The 14,200-nt window shown below is 36.2% G+C and overlaps 1 protein-coding gene across 12 annotated transcripts in view; it reads right to left on the bottom strand.

Annotated features, from left to right (window-relative positions):
• Positions 1-14,200, bottom strand: part of UNC5C (unc-5 netrin receptor C) — a 381,478-nt gene that overhangs the window by 200,842 nt on the left and 166,436 nt on the right. The window lies entirely within an intron of this gene.

Raw genomic sequence — 14,200 nt, 5'->3', positions numbered from 1 at the left:
TTTCCAATATGGGACACTCCTACATGAAAGGAGTCATGCAAAGATAAATATAAAATTTTAGAGATATGCTGCTACTTGTTTACAGTGGACAAAGTACTAATCTAGGAATTCTGCTTGCAGAAGCCCCAGACATTTGTTTCCTGGTAAAAGAAAATAATGTGAAACAACTGGTGACAGATGAAGATACATTTTTCAGCCTTCCTATCCAGCATGCACACGATGAAGAATCATAGATATGATTCTAGGACTGAGCTAAGCTTTTAATGACCTTTATGTCTATCACTGAGTTTTAATTTACCAACTTCTATCCCTCATTTCTGCTGAGTTAATAGACAGGCTGTCTTTACGTTGAGAAAGATGCACCTGAGATAAGGAGGGATGACTTATGAAATAGCATTACTGCAGTGATTATTCACAAATGATGCTGGGGCAAATTGTTTCAAGCTTTGAGATCATGATTTCTTGAAATAGTATGCTGATCATAATTTGAGGATTGATTTTAGTGGGCTAAAATAGTAAAATTTACATCAGTTTTGGATTGAACCATGTTTATAATAACAAATTGTCAATAAAGAACCAGGATCTCAAATATATCTTTGACACTCTTTGCTTAAATAACGTTCTAGACAGAGAGAGATGAGAAAAGAACCTATAAAGAAACTATTACACATCTTAGTCATACACAAGGCATATAGAGCTCTGATTTAATTGACATTTAGTGAAGCCAAAGAATTTTTACTCATAGTGCACCCTCCAAGTGTGCGCTAACCTCAAGCAATTCACAAACAGGTTGCCTTACTTATGCAACAGAACAATCTTTAAATCAGTCAGGCAAGAAACAGGGTCATGGCTGATATTAATCTTGTGATACTTTAAGTTCTTTACCTGATAACAAATTGAAAGACTAGTCCATGGAATTCCCTTTTGTTTAAATGTTGAATTGTCCAAGTTCATGGTGCTCAAAAGGAAATGTCAAAACTCACTTATAAATTCATGATTCTATATGTATATGCATTATCTCTCTATATATGCATCTGTCTGTCTGCCTATCTATCTAGCCACACACATATGCATTCCTGTATTATCCTCTTTGGGTAATATGAGAGGGAATTAAGGAAAAAAAGAGGGTTTTGTTCAAGATAGTTAAGTTTAAACAAGACAATGAAAAAACTTTTGTGGGTTTTTCTCTGACTCAATTATTGATTCAAGTTGATCACGATGAACTGGAGAATGATTCACGAAATAAAAATGTTTCATAATGAGGAATGTTATATGCTTAGAACTCTGAGATGGTAACTAGGTGGATAAATTATGATTTTATATATTATATATATATGTATATATTTATAGCCTTGTATAGATTGTATATACTACAGTTATTCAGAAAAACTGTTGAAAGGTTGGAGTGAAAAATGCTTTCTTTAATCAAATCAAAGACTTGCATTTTGAATTAACATTCCAATTCTGGTGATTATTTAACTAAAGAATACAATATAGTTTTGTTCCTTAAAGTAGAATTATTTTTCTTTCCTGTGTACTCATTCCCTTCCTTCACTTTAGTTCCATAGCTCTTAAATATGTATCTCCAGACCTCTATGAGTCAAATGCAAGTTGCCACCTTATTGAACACCGTCATATGAACATGTGGTTAGCATCTCCAAATTCAACCTATCCAGAGTGAAGAGAAGGGAGGGTATAAAAGAAAACAAACAAAACTGTGCACCTGCTGAGCAAGGTACTTCATAGTCATTCAATTTATAATCTGATTATAAATCAATCAGATTTTCTTCTTGACTTGGTTAGCTCATATATAGTCAATTATTATCCTCTTAAGTCAACAAAATTAGTAACTTGGGAGTCACGTTTAATTCTTTCCTCTCCCTTATACACCTCAACCAACCCACTTTCAAATCCTGTCAGTTATACCCCTGACATGTTTCTGAACTCTATCCCATTTTCTTTACCACCAGCTTCTAGATGGATCCTCTCAGTTTCACCTGAATTCTTACCAGAATCACTTACCTATTCTCCTGGCCTAGAACCCAACTCCACACTGCCAGTGTTTGTTTGTTTTTCTATTATGTCATCTAATCCTATTACTTTCTCCAAAATCCACTCATGCTTTCCTATTACCTATGGTAATGGGTCAACCATCTTTTATTTGCCTCATCTAAGGTCTCCCCATCCTACTCTGAGCATGTAGGACTTTCATTGGCCTTAATTCTTGGCCTTACTCGAATTCTTTACCTTAATCCTAATTCTTGACCTTTTATTATTCTCCTTAATTTTCATCTGATTTATTAAAATTGCAACCTGTGGCTCTTTCCCATCCCAGCACTTCCAATCCCTCTTATTCTTTTTTGACCCCCACAATACCTGCTACCTTCTAGCCTACTAACAAGTTACTTATATCTCTATTATTAACTGTCTATTTTAACCCACTAGAATTCAGTCTCTATCAGGACAAGAAGTGTTGGCTGTTTTGCTCATTAATGTGTTCATCATTGCAAATGATAAGAGCAGTTTCCAAAACATATGCGCTCCATAAATATTTGTTGAACAAATGGCTAAACTCCCTGAGGTCCTTGTTCCTTGTACCCTCTCTTTCCTAGGCACCCTCACTCTCTGTGTAATTGCCCACTCTCTTGCTGGCAAAATTTCACCTTTCCTTCAACACATAGATCGAATTTGGCCTTCTTTGTAAGGTTTTTCTTGATTCCTTAGATGCAGGTAATCAATGCTTTTCCCATGCTCCCAAGCACTTAGCCAGGTCTAACCTGGGTTATGGATTACTGTCTCCATCATCAAACTGAGAGAAATGTATATTCATCTTCTCATTTTTCCAGCACACAGTAGGAGCTCAATACATGTTAATAAATTGATTGTAAAAACAGAGCTGCAAGATGGACATAAATTGAGCAAATTAAGACATGGATTTCTCAAATGGAATTACTATAAGGTTACTATTGTGGCTGAGAAATAGCAAGGACAAGGAAGAGAAGGTATACTTTCCTAAACCTGCATTGACTTCATGCACAAATGACCAGGGAAGATCGAATGACCTACATTAAGCCACTAACAGGAACTTTAGAGAATCATTATTACTTTATACTTTTAGAAGCGCTGACACTAATTTTGGATATGCTTAAAAGGGCCAATGCTATCCCGGAAATCAAGACTTCAGGAGCATTAAAGTAGCCCTTGGTATTTTTGTAATTTGACTTGTCTATCATAGCTTAGCTTAAGAAATCTAACAAAACCACAGCAGTGGAATTTGCTTCAGGCCACTAGCGAATACAGCGAGCTCCTACCTACTACATGGTATGTCAAATGTTAATTAGACAATGAAATAAACCAGAGCTAGCATTAGAAAATAGGCGAACATTGATTTTCTTTTCACTTTTTATTTATTGAAATGCTACAGAGGAAGCAGATAAACTTTCTTGGCTCAATATTTATGACCAATTTCCTTCTCTTAACTGGGAAAAACAAGCATCTTCAGAGATGAATGGAAAGCCTGTCTGCTTTCAGTAAGGTTTCGGTTAAGCAGCTTATTTTTTAGCTCCATAACATCCTTTGGTGAATTTTGTCCCATAGGTTATTTCTTGATATAAATGATGTCATAAAATAAATGAAAAAAATGTTAAAGAAGAGGAAATCCAAGCTACTTTTAAAACTGAAGCAAATATACTTTGCATAAGGCATGTGTCACTGTGCGTCAGCATTTCCTCAATCTACAGTTACATTAAGAAAGGAAATAAAAGAGTTACAATTTTTTTTTAGGTGAAATCTAGTGGGATTGGAATTGGAGTTAGAAAAGGCCAAGACCTTTGGTTATTCTAAAGGTTAAAGAAGATGCAGAATAATCTGTTGAGTAGGAACCACAGCCTTGCATCTACACTACCTGAGCTAACCGTTTAAATAGCTGTGTAAATTTAGGCAAATTATGTAACCTCTCTGTGCCTCAGTTTTTTCATTTGCAAAAGGAAGAAAATTTTATTACCAATTTCAAAGCATTGCTATAGAGATTAAATGAGTTAATGTGTGTAAATCACCTGGAACACAAGGCCTGTATAAGTGTCTGTTAAGTAAATGGCTTTTCACAAAAAGCATCAATATCAAAACCCCACAGCTTAAAGCATGCAGAGCAGTTGAGAAGCAATAAATCAAATGGGCATTTAATATAAATTTTCACCACTGAAACATCTGTTCCATTCCAAATCATAACACTAAAGTGCCTAAATCCTTACTAACCTTTGACAATTTATTTATAAAGACTGTGTTTTTCTTAGTAGAGGTTTCAAGCTACTGCTTTTCTGGTTTCTAGATTATAATGCAAACAGCATCAGAGTCAAGACAATTATGCTGTTTCCTATCAAACTACCTCTTCAGTGCAATGACTCCTGAAACCGTTTCCTGAAATTTAGAACAATCCTATCACATAATTGTGTAAAACCCAAGATGCTGATGCCTGTTGTATAACACTAATTTCCTTGAGCTTCCTAAGAGGAATTGCTATTGACTACTTTCATTAGGAAACTATTGACCCTTCTCCAGTGGAGCATCCTGAGAAGAAATTCACCAAATATGCCCATATTTCATTTTTTGAATATCAAAGTGCACTAGGCATACTGACGGATATGGTTTATTAAATCCAAAATTAAAATTTTATAGGCTACATTACCTAAAGTAAATTGCTTAATATATTTAGAAGAACAGCTGCTTTCTAAGTGTTTAGCATCCATGTATTTGAGCCTAAATTAGGCTAAATCACCATCACAAATGCAGAAATACTGGACTTCATATTTTCGATGTTACATCTCGTCCCCCCTCCCCCCTCCCGCCCCACACTACCACCCAGAGAAAAACAATTTTCAAACAGGAAAGATTTGCTCTGTCAGATATCATTAATTCCCAAGAGATTTCTTAATCTCTCTTTTGTCTTCCTAGTCCACAACATTGAGAGATATTTGAAAACATTTTGCGGGATTTAACAGCCTGATTTTCTGTTTCTTCCGTCTTTTCTTTGAGCAATACTGCATTTTTATTAAAAATTAGTATTCATTCCACATTCAAAAACAGATCTGAGTCTTCTTACAATAAAAAAACATAAAAAAACAAACAAACATGGCACTTAACATCAGAAATGATGTGACAACAGGGCAGACTTTTTCTGTTTCTAAGCAAAATACCCAGAAATCATTCCATTTAAAAGACAAAAACAAAAAAAATGAGTGTTCAGAGGGCTCAGCTATTGTGAAAGGCTACAATTGGCATGGGCCTGTAAGCCTTGATCAGGAAGAGCCTCAGGAAACTAGACTACTACTTGAGAGGGAAATGCGCAGCAGGATTCTGTCAGCACTCCTTGCAGCTAGGATTAAGTAAAAGCATATTTCTGCAAGACTAGATATACCCCGGCTGCAACGAGTTTCACTGCATCCTCTGCTACCAGCCGAGTCCAAGCCGGCAAGACCTCATGTCTATACTCCCACAGTGCGGGTCTCCCTTCTTTGACATGAAACCTCCTAAATGCACCCCATTCCCCAACAGCCGGAGTCACCTTTATAAAACATGAAAACACACATGCCAAAACACCCCTGAGAACCCTCCACTGGCTTTATTTTACCACAGAGTGCTCCATGTCTTTATAATCTGAGCACCGTCTTTTCATCCTCATTTCCTCCCCAGCTCTTCCCACCACTTGGACTTTCCTCTAAACAGCTGCAAAGCCAGCTCTTGCCTCAGGATCTTCATGGCTCTGTCAGTTGCTCCTTCCAGGTATTTACACACTCTGCTCTCTCACTTCTTCTAGGGCACTTGTCTACCAACCCTTCTTCACCATTCTCTACCTCCTTATTACTTTGTTCTTCTTTGTGGCCTTTACCTTCACCCAATATTATGCATATGTTGATTTGTTAATATGATTTCTAGCTGATGCTTCTTTCGAGTATCATAAAGGCGTTGTTTTCTTCACTGCTATATCTTCAGCATCAGCACAGTGCCTGGCACATAGTAGGCATTCAATAAACAGTTATTGAATACGTGAGTTTATAGGAAATAAACTGCTTAGCTGTTAGAATATGGTACAGGGAATGAAAAGCTCTTTCTTTCCAAATGTAGGAGGGTGGCATGCTCCCATTAACTCCTCTCTGGCTAATGAGCTGTGTTCAGCTTCCAAACAAAAAGGGGACAATAATCATATCATTTAATTTAGATTTGCTAAGCAATTCTAAATATAATGGTGTCATTTTAATGATAACCTGTTACAGAATCACCATAGATGAGACCTGATCTGTGAGTTGGTCTCCAACTGTCTTTTATCTCTGGATCAGAAGAATGACTCTGAATTAGCCCTTCAATTATAGCATAAGCACTTCTATATCCTAACACAAAATCCAGCGACTGGGCACTCTGACATGTGGTAACAGAAGGGGTCGTCAAAGCAGCATCCCACAAGCACAGATTTCAGTGAATTAAAAAAATAGTTCAAGAAAGGAAAAGAAAATATTTCAACACAAGCCTGACCCCAGCATTTGCAGTGCTCAGGACAAGAGCAGAAAATATTCCTTCTACAATGAAGGCGAAACACAAGAATAGTAGAAATGAAAACACGATTATTATAAAGAAAATATGTTAATATAACCTATTTATCCAAACAACAGAAATAGTGTATGACTAATTCGATCCGGAAAGGTATGTGATAACATTTACCATTCATTAAAAATAAGATTATAATGATAATTTTCTAATAGTAAAGCATCTATCTTAAAATGAAAAGCAATATTCTCAATGACAAAATTCTTAAGAAAATCCCTTTAAATCCAGAAATGAAATAAGGGTGCTTACTATTTAATATTATTTTGGAAGTCATTTCTCATTAAAAAAATTTTTTTTTTAAATAAAGGGAAGAAACAGAATTTTTTATTCTGATGAACTTTGACTCATTAATTTGATTCATTAATCCACTTTGTATTTTATCTTTCATATATATATGAAATATGTTGGTTCTAGACCTTGTACTTCTGGGTTTTAAGATAATCCACAGTTACTACTTTAAGAAGCAAGTTTATCTGATTAGAGAGACCAAAAGAGATTAGACTGCTTTTAAATCTTGAAATTGTTCTCATGTTCTATATGAACAAACAAATACATAAACCCTAAGCTGGTGTATAGATATATATGCAGGTCTAAAGAGGGGTCAAACTTAACATGAAATAAGATTAAGTTGCAATTCTATAAGTTTTTCCTAGATTAATATTTTCAAATTACTTTTAAGATAAAGCATTATATTGCCGATAATGAACCATGCGTCCATCCCATATTTTATCATTAAAAATTCAAATTTGACCATTTCAAATGTAAGCATTTTTCTTGAAAATAGAGTGTCTTCACATAAATCAGGTGGAGACTCAGAGTAGCCCAAAGTCGCCCCAGTTTTGGTTGTCTGCCTTTTCTGATGTTTTAGGCTAAAACCAATGAAGTGCTAGCATCAGTCTCTACTCATAAGCCTCAACTCTGCAGAATTACTAGCATTAGACACAATTACTATAAGCAAATCACTCTTTAGTAATATTCAAGGAATGCAATCAGTTGCTTGATTATATTTTGGAATGTATCAGCATTGAAGGAAGAAATTCAAACCACAATGACTGAAAAAAGTACAGGTAAGACAGCTTTATTGGGGGAAGGGGTTGTATTTAATCTTCTTATTTTTGAATAACACTTCAATTTTCTGCTTTATAATGAACTGCAGACAATTACTTCCCATAACACTGATAAAAAGAGCTGTCCAACTGTTCAACATTTGCTCTACTAATTGAATGATCAATTATTCAAATAAATTTCCATCAAGCTCCAGGAAAGCCTCAGTTGCTGTTCCAGCCCCAGCTATAACCCAGTGTGGAGGAACAAAGAGATCAAACCCGGATAGAATTCTAAAATGTTAAGAGAAAATCCCTGTAACCAGGCCAAGATTTATGGCAACTGAAACTGCTTTGGCATCTCCTGGATTCTGATCTTTCCCGAGACTACTAATCTCACCTTCTCATAGTCTATTTTGCCGATTAACTCATTGGCAAGTATCACTGTGTTCCCTAAGAACATGCACTTTGTTAGGTAATGGGTTGTAACGATTTGTCTAAATGGGTTCCTTCTCTGCCAGGGAAGAAGAACCTCTGCCCAGGTTTCCACTGCCCCAAGAGGTCTTTGTAGGGAGCGGGGGTCGGGCGGCAGCAGGGGAATTCTCAGCTGACAGATGGCAGATGTGTTCTGCATTCAGGCCCGACTTTTAGACAAATTAATACTAGCTGAAGGTTATTCTGTAGATTTGTTCTTTTAAAGACAAAATAACTTTTAAAAAGCTTTGACTGCATGTGTAAACAAATAACATCCACAGGGCTTGTAGGACCCTGAAGGATTCCTTCTCAGTAAGTGACTTGCTTTAAATATACACCCATGTATGCAAAGCAAGCAAATTCTTACCACTGGCAATAGTCCCCACCTCCATAATTATTTTAACAGAGAGAAAAATATTTTCAGTGGCTTTCATTCATGTCTTACTTACCCAGAAACCGATGTTCTCTTCTTTCACATTTTTATGTCTAAAATCCAGCCACTAATAGATTTAATAGTTTTGTAGAGGATGGCCTATCTTTCTTTAGCAGGTCATGTGCCTCCCAAATTAAGAATATGCTATTGGAAATGAGAATTATAGTTCTTAAAATTGGAGTTAGTTTGCAATATCCCCCCCTCCCCAAAGATACAGTAAATGCAACTCAATTTCACAATAGGAACTAAAGATCAGTTTCTTAGATACAGGCATAATCTCTTAATGGGAGAAACATTTACCAAATTGAACAGACTTGTACCTCAAAATAGGCCAGATTAAAGAACTGATAGAGGCCTATGCGACAAAACCCCAGAAAACAAAAAACAAAACCTATGGAATTATTTTTATGATATCATAAGGCTATTCTGGATGGTCATTTCAAAAACTAAAAAATGAAAACTTTTTGCATGTACACACACAAAACATGGCTTATGTAATTCCAATTAATATTAGCTTCTTCCCTTGGTAAGCTTATGACAGATGACTAGAATTGCAGTATTATAGGGTCAGGGAAGGACTCTCTCAGCATTCACTGTGCCTGGCACATCCAGGGATCTCCAATATGTATGTGTCAAGTGAATGAATGAAGGACCCCAGGTAGCTATGACTATTTCAAACTGCCTTTACAGTTCTATCACTATATCACAGTAAATTTGAAAGCAAATGAGTTTTAAATCTTAATTAGAATGTAATCTACAATTTCTAAAACTTCACATTAACCTGTAGACACTAAGAATATACTTTAGTATTATTTGAGGTTATTTAGGAACATTTGACTTACTGAATTTGTGTTGTTTCTAGAGAATGTTCCACCTCTTTGTAAAAGTTAGAAACTTCGTCTAATGTTTTACTATTTTGTTTTAAGACTTTACCTGATTGGCCACATGCTCATGTTCTTGGCTTGAGAAATGCAAAAATATTACTTGTTCTGAAAGTAGGAGATAAATATTCTTACTAAGGATAGTTTATTGGTTCCCAAACACATAATTAAAAACCTACTGGTGAAGAGGGGAGTAGAGAAACAATAAAAAAAAAAAAAGTCTGATCAATAATAAATAGGATACTAAGAAACACCCCAGAGACTCCATGCCTCCAAGTTCACTTAAGTCTTAACGTACTTTACATTTCAAATCATATCTCACAAAACAAGTGATAGGATTACATGGCTAAATCCATAAGCATTGATTTTTGTCTCAGTCACAGATGCATGCTGTGCACTATTGGAAAATTTGCTAGAATAGGTTTCTGTCATATAGTGATTACCATGTAGCAAGCACTATTTCTATCAACTTGCTAGAATCTTTAATAAGCAATTATCTAAGCTTCAGAAAACACAAACAACATTAAATTATGCAAAAACCTTTCTGATGCCGCTCATAAATCTTTCCCATTTCTACATTTTTCAGCATTGCAGAGATTTTCCTATTCCCCAAGCTGAGTATCCCGCTTGTGAAAAATCACAGCACACATGTGTGAGCTTTCCGAGTGTTTTTAGGAAATATCCCCTGGGGACTCTAGAGAGCTTGCCTTCCGGTCAGAGAAAGAAGAAGCGCTCAAATGGGCTATTATTTTCACTGAAAGATTGACCCCATTCCTTGTGGAATTTCAGATTTAGTTTCACATGGTGGTAGAAAGGTGCTTGATAGCATCCGAATAACGCTGTGGCACTCCTGAGGCATGCTGAGTCTCTGAGAGCACAGGCACTAAGAGAGGAGGCGAGGAGATGGCAGTGCTGCCTCATGCTTTTGCTGGTTCTGTCAAAACACCTAGAGAAGGGTTGTTTGATTGAGCCTGCAGATGTGATAAGAGACATGAACAGGCCTGAAAGACGTGTGTCGAGATGGCATAAAAATAATATAAATTATTGCAGCATTTGTTGCGTTTATCACTTTGCTCCTTTCCCATTAGGTCGCTTCTTGAAATACCTTCTTTAAAGTTTTTGTTTTGAAAGTTCTTTTTGTTCCTTTCTATTTTTCTTTACGTCTAATGGCTTTAATTTTCTTTCTGTGACCATTTTTAATACATCTTCTTAAAAATAGTCATTTGCCAAAAAAAAGCACAAACTAGATTCCCAGATTTACTGTAATGCTATTTTGCTATTTTTCTCACCCTCTTTCCCACTTGTATGACAAACTAGTCACTTTTGTGAATATCCTGGAGGAAAACCACACTATTTATTCACGACTCATTGAATTATCATCTTTAATTTCTATGATTAAGCATTTAGCTTCAGATTTTGCATGTAGCTAACAGCTCTGAGCCCACTTTAATTAACTTCATTAAAGAAAGTATCCCTCTCACAGGGACCATGCAACATGCACAGTGTTAAAGTTCATGGTTTGTTCAATTTTAACATATCAACTTAAAATCTTCATTACAATGAATATTTGTCAAGTGTGTAATTCGTTCTACAAAGGATTTCACCCAGTACACAGGAAGGGGAAACACATTTAGGATTTTAAGTATTTTGAAATTCTATTACACAACATCATCATTGTTTATAAATATATTATAATGTGCTTTTTATCTTAGAATCACATGCTTTTCAATAAATTTGTTGCAGTATTATCAAATAAGCAAGACAAACATGAATTTCTCATAGGCATAGAATGAAACTTAGACTTTGCCTGGGTGTGTGAACACTCGTCAGCACTGAGCATCCACAGTGCATCTAAGGGAACCACGTTGGAGAACTACATTACGGAATTGGATGTGTTGATTGTGTATTTCTGTGAAATTATTCACGAAAGTGCTGAATGGCTTGAAGTTCACAGCAGATCTGCTGTGAAAGAAAAATGTGTATGGTGGGGTTGCCATGTTGCTAGAAGAAACTGAAGCGTAAGGAGTGATTATTCTTATTTGTCTGTCTTCTTATTCCATCTTTTAGAATAAACATGTGTTTCTGACTTCACCAAAAAAAAAAAAAAAAACCTACCCAACCACCACCATATATCTCTATCTGTGAATTTTTATTTAAGAAAAAATAATTAAAATTCAAAAAATTTAGCTAAATTTCAGATACTAGAATGTCAAATTAAATGGTTCACCTTAATTATTTGATAGTTTAATTTTAAATTTTCAGTGCTTTACTATCAACAATTTTATAGTATTGCATACACTTTTATCAGTTTACTTAAATGGCAGCATAAGTGCCTATATACAAAAAAAGATTGCTAAAACATTAAAACAAAGCAGTAGATCTAGGTGGCTATTAAAATATTGAAACAATGGGGGAATGTCATACAAGTATGATCTCAGATTGAATGATTAACTGTTGAACACAATCCTGGAATGTAGGTGCCTTCGTTTCTTAGAGCTGCTGCAACAAAGGAGCATGAGCTAGGTGGCCTACAGCTACAGAAACGTATTGCCTCACAGTTCTGAAATGAAGAAGTCCAAAATGAAGGAGTCTCATGGCCATACTCCCTCTGAAACCTAAAGGGGGGACTCCATCATTGCCTCTTTTAACTCCTGGTATTGGCTGGCAGTCCTTTACTTTTCTTGGCTTGAAGATGCATCTCCTCCATCTCCAAATGGCTGGCATTCCTTCTTATTTCCATCTTTACATGGGATTCCCCACTCCATGATTGTGTGCATCTGTCCAAATTTCCTTCTTATAAGGACAACCAGTCATCTCAGGTTAGGGACCATCCTGATCTAATCTGTCCTCCTCTCAACTAATCACATCTTCAAGACCTATTTCCAAATAGAGTTGCATTCAAAGAACCAAGGATTAGGATGGGAACATATATTTTTGGAGGACACAACTCAACTCATAACAGTAGGTATGTGTATATGTGTGTGTATGAGGCAGTGGGTTAATGTGGTAGTTTGGAGTCTGTATATAACCTAGAAAGCACCAAGTTCTTTTAATATCCCTGTGCTTATAGACCTTTTGTAGGTGGATGTTCTGATTTAGGTTATTTCAATTGAGATATGACCTAAGGTGGGTATTAATCCTCTTATTGGAGTCCTTTATAGGAGGATACAACACATATCGAAACTAAGAGGTGAAATTAAGAGAAGCTCACAGAGAAACACCCAGAAAAGTTTAAAGAAAAAGGCATAGACAAAGATGTCAGAAGCTGAAGCAACGAAACCCAGGAGGCAAGGACCAGCAGATGTCGCCATGTGCCTTGCTGACAGAGAAGCCCAAGCTCACTGGTAACTAGTCTTCTGAGAAGGTATCGTCCTGTTGATGCCTTAATTTGGACATTTTTCCATGGCCTAGGAACAGTAAAGTTTTGAGTTAATAAATCCCTGTTGTAAAAGCCAACCGCTTCTGGCATATTGCATTCCAGCAGCTTTAGTAAACCAGAAAAATTAGTAACTGAGACTTACGAGGAGGAAAAACAAAGACAGAACAAAGCCTAAATTCTAGGGTTACTAAAGCATCCACACTCAGGCTCAGGACCCTCAGACCAGCTGACCAGTTTCCCAGTCCACAACTGGTGACAATGAGTTAAGTCACAGTTTAGGTTAGGGTTGTCTGTTTTACAACTCAGTGTCAGTCCTCGGCAAACCTCAAATCCTTTCATCAGGATCATCGTCTCTGACCCTTAGGAACATATTTTAGTATTGTGGGAACTGAAGCTTACAAAATTTGGGAGGTTTCATTAAGAAGAATATTCTAAGTAATGTATATTGATTTAGATGCAGAAGTGAACATTTTATTCAGAAGGAGAAAAGAAGTCATAGATTATAAATCTGAAAAATGATAAATATCATAAACATCACAAAATTCAGAAAAAGTAACATTATTTTTTCTTAATTAACTGCTTGCCACGCTGCTATCATTTTTTCACCCTTGCATTTATTTTGTGGCACACTCTTTGATGGCTTTTTCATATGAGAAAGGCTTTGCATTTACTATGTGTTACCCTATTTGTCTAGTTTCACTGGGTTTTCATGCCCTACAATTTCAAGCTTGCCCTCTACTCTCATGTCGGTCTTTGATAGATTTGTCAACACTGTTTCCCTTTAGCCTTTTACTCCAAAGCATACATGTTTGGTTCTACTTTTGATGGCATGCTGACGCTAGACACTGGCCTGGTTAGACACTGGACTGATTAGTACAGCGGTTACAACACATTATGATTTTCAGTTATATTTTCCAGCAGGTATAACGATGGTTTGGTTCCATGACAACCACTGGTTCACCCTGTCACAGCTTTGCTGCCTCTCCTGAGTCTGCTCTCATTGGCATCTCTGGCCTTCCCTTAAAACTAGCTGGTACTTGGAGTGGGGATCTTAAATGTGAAATCTTCCTTTTAGGGAAGAAGGAATAGTAAAAGAGCTACTAGGGTGACTAATCATTCAGAATTAAAGATCATTTCTCAATGGTCCTCTCTAATTTCTCCATTAGCGTAACTGTAGAGCAAGTGATGAAACAACTCTGTGTACTTTGCTTCGTATGAAACAACATGAAAATTAACTTTCAGGGAAGTGCTCTCTCAGTGTGGGAGTTGGAACACTCTTCATTCCTTCTATCTTTTTCTTTTTTTTTTTTTTAACACTTTTCATTCCATTTTCTGAGATAAACTTCCATAGAAAAGAAAAACATATTTTCCTAAGACGTTCTTTCCCTGAAGT

Source organism: Tamandua tetradactyla, chromosome 24 (genome assembly GCF_023851605.1).
Source record: "Tamandua tetradactyla isolate mTamTet1 chromosome 24, mTamTet1.pri, whole genome shotgun sequence".
Classification (NCBI taxonomy): Eukaryota; Metazoa; Chordata; class Mammalia; order Pilosa; family Myrmecophagidae; genus Tamandua; species Tamandua tetradactyla.
This window is presented reverse-complemented; position numbering and strand designations above follow the sequence as displayed.